Below are 6,445 nucleotides of genomic sequence, written 5' to 3'. Positions count from 1 at the left end.
TAATAACACACAACTCAAGTGAAATTATCTCCCTTGTCTGTTGATTACTTAGACAACAAAGATGATTTCATTTTTGTTGTGTGTTATGAATCTCACACAACAGAACTTTGTTTTCTTTTGTTGTTGGTTGTTAGTTCACACAACCACTATATTTAGTTAGTTGTGGTGTGAATATTGTAATCAGATTGGCTAATAGCCAATTACTGTTGTAAGAGAAGCCTTAATTTTGAACTCGTTTACAGTCATACAATACATTGTTTTGTATTGTGTTGTATGAGATCAATGCTAGGTGAAATCATACAAAATCAATGCTAGAGATAATTACCAATGAACAATAATTTTATATTAATGCTAAAAGTAACTTTGATACATCAAAACAAACTCCAATCGATTCACTATAAACAATTTTATAAGCATTTAAACATTTCATTGAACTAAGCCTTCCAATTTCATAAGCTATACGAGATTGTGTTCGATCCTCACCCACAAGGAATGCTGCAATACGAGCAATCCAATTTCCATCTTGTGCAGTATATGCTTGAGGATTCTGATGGAAAAGTTCATTATCTTGTGCAGCATTAGCTCTAGATTCATCTCCTACATGGAATCTTAGGCCTGAATCCACACCCAACTTGGATGCCAAGGACAGTTGCCTTTGTTGCTATGTCAACATCATACAGAAACACAAATAAAGAAAGTTAGGTCCAGTTTCTAACTTTTGGCAGAAGCTCTAGTATTGACTCCAGTTCTGCTCACCCAATGACCTTACCCTTTGAACACATTCAAGACTCTGGCTGATTGAAACATTCTTCAACAAGTCCTAAATGCCCACAGTGCTCACATTCTTCAACAAGCTCTAGTATTGACTTCATTCTGTACCCATATATCTGCAAGTCTGCAACCATGCAGATTATAATAAATTTTTACATTAGTTTCTTGTGGCCATGCATTCGAAATGACATTAATTGCTTGCTGCTGTTGAACACAAGTTCTGAGTGAGTACTTAACAGGTTACCAAAGAAATTAACAACTAAAGTATGTTCAAGAGAGACCAACAAAATATGTTCAAGAGAAATGTAAGGGAACTCACTTCACGAGTGTTTGCTGCACTAAAAGTAAATAATACAATATCAAACAACTAAATACATACCCAAACATTCCCCGGAAGGCAATAAGGGTGAATCTGATAGCTCTAGCAAACTTCAGGAATAACTCCCCACTTGGCTTACACCACTTATAAACATTTGACTGCAGCATAGATCATAAGATTAAAAGGAGAACATCATCTCGTTGAGAGGTGAAACACATGCTAGATAGACAAGGAAAGCATAACTCAACCACTGAAGAACTAATAAACATTATGGCACCCCTTTAATGAACACAAGCGGCCAAGCAGAAATTGCAACAAACTGCTCTTAATAGTTATGTAACTATTGACATCCATACATGTTAGACCAGTAAAGCAAAGGCAGAAATGCAAAACAGCTATAATACAACTGCAGCAAGAATTGAAACCAATAACTCTCTAGGTACGTATACCATGAAAAATCAGATAATAAGAAGGTGATACCTGATCAAAGCAGAAAACTGAAACTAGGGGATAGCCATTCTCCATGGCTATGCGAACAAATCCTCTTATCATCTTAAGGAATACTTTCTACAAAGTATGCAAAAGATGAGCATTAGACCTGTGAGCATTAATGTATAAGAAAAGTAAATAAAAATAGAGCTCAAAGCAAGAAAGAAATAGAGAGTGACCTTTTGGGGCATAACAGCAAAAAACTCATAAACCTCACCTTCAAAACAGAGAGTGAGCTCACTAGTCCTCGACAATAAGAAGAACTTGTGCCCCAGACTTCCGCCTTATTACCAGCAATGATGTTGTCCCCATATATTCACAGCAAGTCTCAACCACTTGGCCAAGCTTGTAGCAGATGATCAAATCCAATAAATATATACTAATCAAAAGTAAGTGCAATTATGACTAATATAGAAACCCTCAGCAAGATTGATCGATACTTGCTTCTAGCTCTTTAAGCACTTGCTGGCACTGCAATTTGTTTGCACCAGATATTGCAGCTCCAAAATCTGCAAACCTCGAAAAATCAAAGTCACCTATATGCCAAATAAATTGGAAAAAGAAATAGATATAAGAAAGCTATCATATTTTCAAGTAGCAGAATAGTCAATTATATATGGTTGCTGGTCAGAACTTGAGAGGTGTGGAAGCAAACCAAAAGCACAAAAACCAATACCTCCAAACAAAAGCAATGCACATTGATCTCAAATGGAAACAAAAACTAAAAAGGAATCTTCATTACAACCAAGTCAATTAGAAGATTACCTTAATTGGTTGTGAGAACTTCCTTCCAGCAAATAATACAAACAAGGCCATCCATGAACCCAGTAGAGAAAGTTTCACTCCATCATCCATCAAGCCACACTATATTTCAAATGCGAACTTCATTAGTGCCAATTTCCAAGTGAATGTATATGGAAGATTGATGACCCAATTTCCAAATTTCACTACATATTCAACGTTTTAAGTGATCAATTTGAACAAGACATATGCAACAGCAGTATACCAGGTGCCCAAGAAGAACAATGGGTATAATGAATGTAAGTAGTCCAGCTTCCAACTTTCCATAGCAAAGACTTGAGTTAAGTTCAATACCCAATTTAAAGGTTACTCTGATAACAATTAATACAATATTCTACTTCTACATAGCAACTACCTTGCCACCTTTCTGTATGCACGAAAGTTTAACAAGATATAGGTGTTTCAAGAAAAAAATTATCAATGTAACATAATACCAAATATTCTAGTATCCCAATATTAGTCCTGTGACTCACAGAATGTGGTAAGACAATTACCCAGCATTTTTTTTTTGTAAGTAATGCATATTAAAGTACTTAAAATATTAGAAAATTTTTGAGTTAGGAACCAGTTTAGATGTTCCCACATTCAGTGATTTCCTGTCATGATATCTCAAATGAGTACATATATATATTGTGGTTTTCTATGCTATATATGATGCATAGATGCACATTTATTAGAGCAACAGGCCATATGCAGTATATTTGTGCCACATCTAGTAAGATGTAATATAACTAAATGTATACTTGACACAGACACACACAAAACGGACATCTTATGCCTCCAAGTTCTGTCAAGCAAATGCAAACTCGCAACAGTTCATATGGCAAAACTACTCGAGTATATCTTCTCATTATGTATCAATGCCAGGACATGGAACTTAACCGATGGAAATTGGAAGAAAAAAAGAGATTAAAAGAGGCACAACTAGCTGAGGAAGTTGCATTTGCACTTGTACAGAGAGAAAAAGTGAATCGTAAGGCAGCCATTAAGGCAGCAGAAGCAGCTCAAAGGATTTTGCTGAATGGGAATCACAAAAAAGGAGGAATGCAGAACAGAAAGCCCTTAAAGAAGCTAAAGAGAGAAAGAAGGCATCAGAAGCAAGGGCCTGTGATATCAGTTATAGAAAATACACAGTTGAGGAAATTGAATCAGCAACAAATAATTTTTCGATATCTTGCAAGATTGGAGAGGAGGTTATGGTCCAGTTTACAAAGGGGAACTGAACCACACACCAGTGGCGATAAAAGCTTTGCGTCCAGATGCAGCTCAAGGACAGTCACAGTTCTAGCAAGAGGTTTGTTCTTTGAAATCATAAATTTCAACTACTATCCTCGTATATCCAGAACTCTCTTCAGATATTTAGCATATAACTAAAACAATCAGTGGAAAGTATACTACCACTAAGTTCCTATCTTGAATCTGAATTTGAATGAAGATACTACATAGTTATAAAGTGGGGGTAATATTATATTGTTTGAAGAAAAGGCAACTGGTTCAAGTGATTTTCTCGCGATAGTCAAGAGAAAAATATGGCAGTATTTACAGAATTAAGGATAAAAAGAGAAGACGTTCACTTGTATAAGTTATTCATATATATAACTATGAGCCTATAGAAGCCTATATAATTTTGAACTAGCAGCCCAAGGACTTGAGACAAATTTCAGATTCAAAGAAGCTCAGACCAAGCAAATTGGAGCCATAAATTGCAAAATGAACTTGAACTTTCCAAATAAATTGAAATAGTAGTAAGATGTATTAGTACCTTCAATCCTTGTCACCAGGGCCATGGTTCTTAACTCTTAAGCCATTCTGCTGCAATTACATCGTTTCGTAGAGCATCTTTGGCAACTTGACCACCACTTCCAACATCAAAGCTACAATTGTTCTCCAATTAAGAGCAAAATAAATATGTCAAAGAGCTAATGATAAAATGACAATCTATTCAATGCCAAAATACCAGTTTGAGCATGATATTGTCTAGAAATTAGAACCATAAAAATAATCCTTGGTTATCATCCGATAACTTAACACTAGCTTGTTCAAATTGGAATCTTTCTAACATTTGATTAGGGGGATTCAACATGTAATCCAATCACAGTTAACCACAAAAGCACATACTAATCAAGCATACACGTAGATTTCAAAACAGAAATGAGAGGGAATACAGAGGAACCAATGATTCAAACTCACCCAGTTGGAGCAAAGAAAGTGGCATAGGAAACCAGAGGGAAGTGAGATTCGTTAGAAGAAGCAGATTCATAAGCTTCCTCTTACCCATGTCAGGGACATTATCAGCTGGAATTGCGGCCTGGCATGTGATTCTCATTCCCTTACTCTTTCCCATCATCTGGGCATCAGAGACAGGGCCTGTGCTGAAGAGAACATGGCACTCTTGCTAGAGCATAGCTGAAACATGATTTCTAATTCGCTTCCGTCTAAGCTTAATTTCAGCCCAATGACTTGGTTCGCTTCTTGGAGGCGCCATCGTCGTCGGCCCGAAATGGCTCCGGGTTATGATGCCTCTCTCTCCCTCTCTTCACCAAAGATGTACCCCTCTTCTATTATGCCTCCTTGGACGAATTAGCGATGGATGCGGCGGAGGGAGCCTGTGGTTCTGGAAATGATGACGTTCAGCAGCGGCGACACTGCATCTCAACGCCAGAAGAATCGGGAATTGAGGTAACCACCTCAGCGCCGCCGTCACGCTGCTGCTGCCTCTCAAGGTCAGGAGGCTCGGAACTCTCCGTGTCACTGCTGCTCAATTACTCGAAACAAGGCGAAATGAACCTGAAGAACTCGTATCGAAGCCCTAATTTTCCAAATCGATGTACAAATCGTAGTAGGGTAGTAGAGAAATGAGTTCGATTTTTAGGGTTTGATTCTTCATTTTGGTTGCTGGCTGTTTTGGATTTGGTTTAGACTTTTAGAGTAAGAGTGGGTTGCTGTTTCATTGGGGGAAAGTAAAGGAAAGAATATGGTTGTCGGGCTTCAATTAAGTTGTTTGGTGGGAGACTTAGAACCCCCCACTGAGCTTTTGACATTTGGCAATTGAGCATTTTTTATATATATATATATATATATATGTATATATATATTGACATATGCAACTGACCTGCCCCCACTGAGCTTCCAGAGATGTTTCCTTTCTAATATCAAGGTTTTAAATTTCTCCGAAACTGCCGAAATTTCCGTAATTTTGAAGTACCAAAACGAAATTCATATGCTATATCATTTCCGTCAGAAGTTTCCTGAAATTTTCTGAAATTTTCCGTACATTTCCACGAAATTCTTAATTTCTGAAATATCTACACACACAATATATATTTAAAAATTCACACCGAAATTTTGTCCGAAATTTCTCTAAAATTTCTGTTAAATTTTTTTGTCACCTACAATGAATTTTTACTTCACACTTTTATAGAGAAAATATGAAATTTTGATTTTTTTTTTTTTTTTTTTGCAATCAAGTTGAATACAACAAAAAACTTTTTTTTGTTATCTGCTACAAAGTTGAATGCTCCAACCATAACATGATTTCCTTTTTGCTTCGTCTCAAATATTGTATGCTTTCATACACTATAACATCATATTAGGTAATTCTACAATAACTGATATATGGATTGCATGTGGAAAGGGAACAACACGTACACATACAATAACCATGTGATGAAGTACGAAAATCATTTCCAAAATTCATGTACTTGGGAGCAGTATTGTATGAAACTAAATGAAAGCAGTTCAACCAGCTAGATCGAACCACATCGTAGTAGCTTTTATATTCCTTTTGTTGTACTCATTCATTTTCATTCACGAGGTTTTGGTTTTACGTGCCCCGCCCCACCCCCTTGTAATTTTCTAATTATTAAAAAAAGTAAATCATATTTACGTTATCAATATACAACACATTATCAATACACATAGATAAAAACACTAGTTTAGCAATCTCGTCCATATAAAATATCATAATTCTATTATAAATGTATAATTTTAGAGATGTTACATTGTAAATAGGTTTATTATAGGTTAGTTTAGTCTATGTAAAAGTTTCATTCAAAAATATCATTT

The 6,445-nt window shown here is 36.1% G+C and overlaps 1 long non-coding RNA gene across 3 annotated transcripts; it reads right to left on the bottom strand.

The window, feature by feature from the left end:
• Positions 1-312: 312 nt before the first annotated feature.
• Positions 313-5,344, bottom strand: LOC133712947 (uncharacterized). Of its 3 annotated transcripts, none has more exons than XR_009847674.1 (8): positions 4,571-5,344; positions 4,143-4,254; positions 2,345-2,443; positions 1,797-2,115; positions 1,571-1,657; positions 1,151-1,248; positions 770-895; positions 313-661 (listed from the first exon to the last, which is right to left on the bottom strand). It is a non-coding gene; the product is annotated as an uncharacterized LOC133712947 (long non-coding RNA). The 3 variants fall into 3 exon arrangements; XR_009847673.1 differs by having other exon boundaries at positions 315-661; positions 1,571-1,688; positions 1,797-2,088; XR_009847672.1 differs by having other exon boundaries at positions 317-661; positions 1,797-2,088.
• Between the last annotated feature and the right edge of the window lie 1,101 nt (positions 5,345-6,445).

Source organism: Rosa rugosa, chromosome 5 (assembly GCF_958449725.1).
Source record: "Rosa rugosa chromosome 5, drRosRugo1.1, whole genome shotgun sequence".
NCBI classification, from domain to species: Eukaryota; Viridiplantae; Streptophyta; class Magnoliopsida; order Rosales; family Rosaceae; genus Rosa; species Rosa rugosa.
The sequence above is the reverse complement of the archived record's forward strand: the minus strand, read 5'-3'. Positions and strand labels throughout refer to the sequence as shown.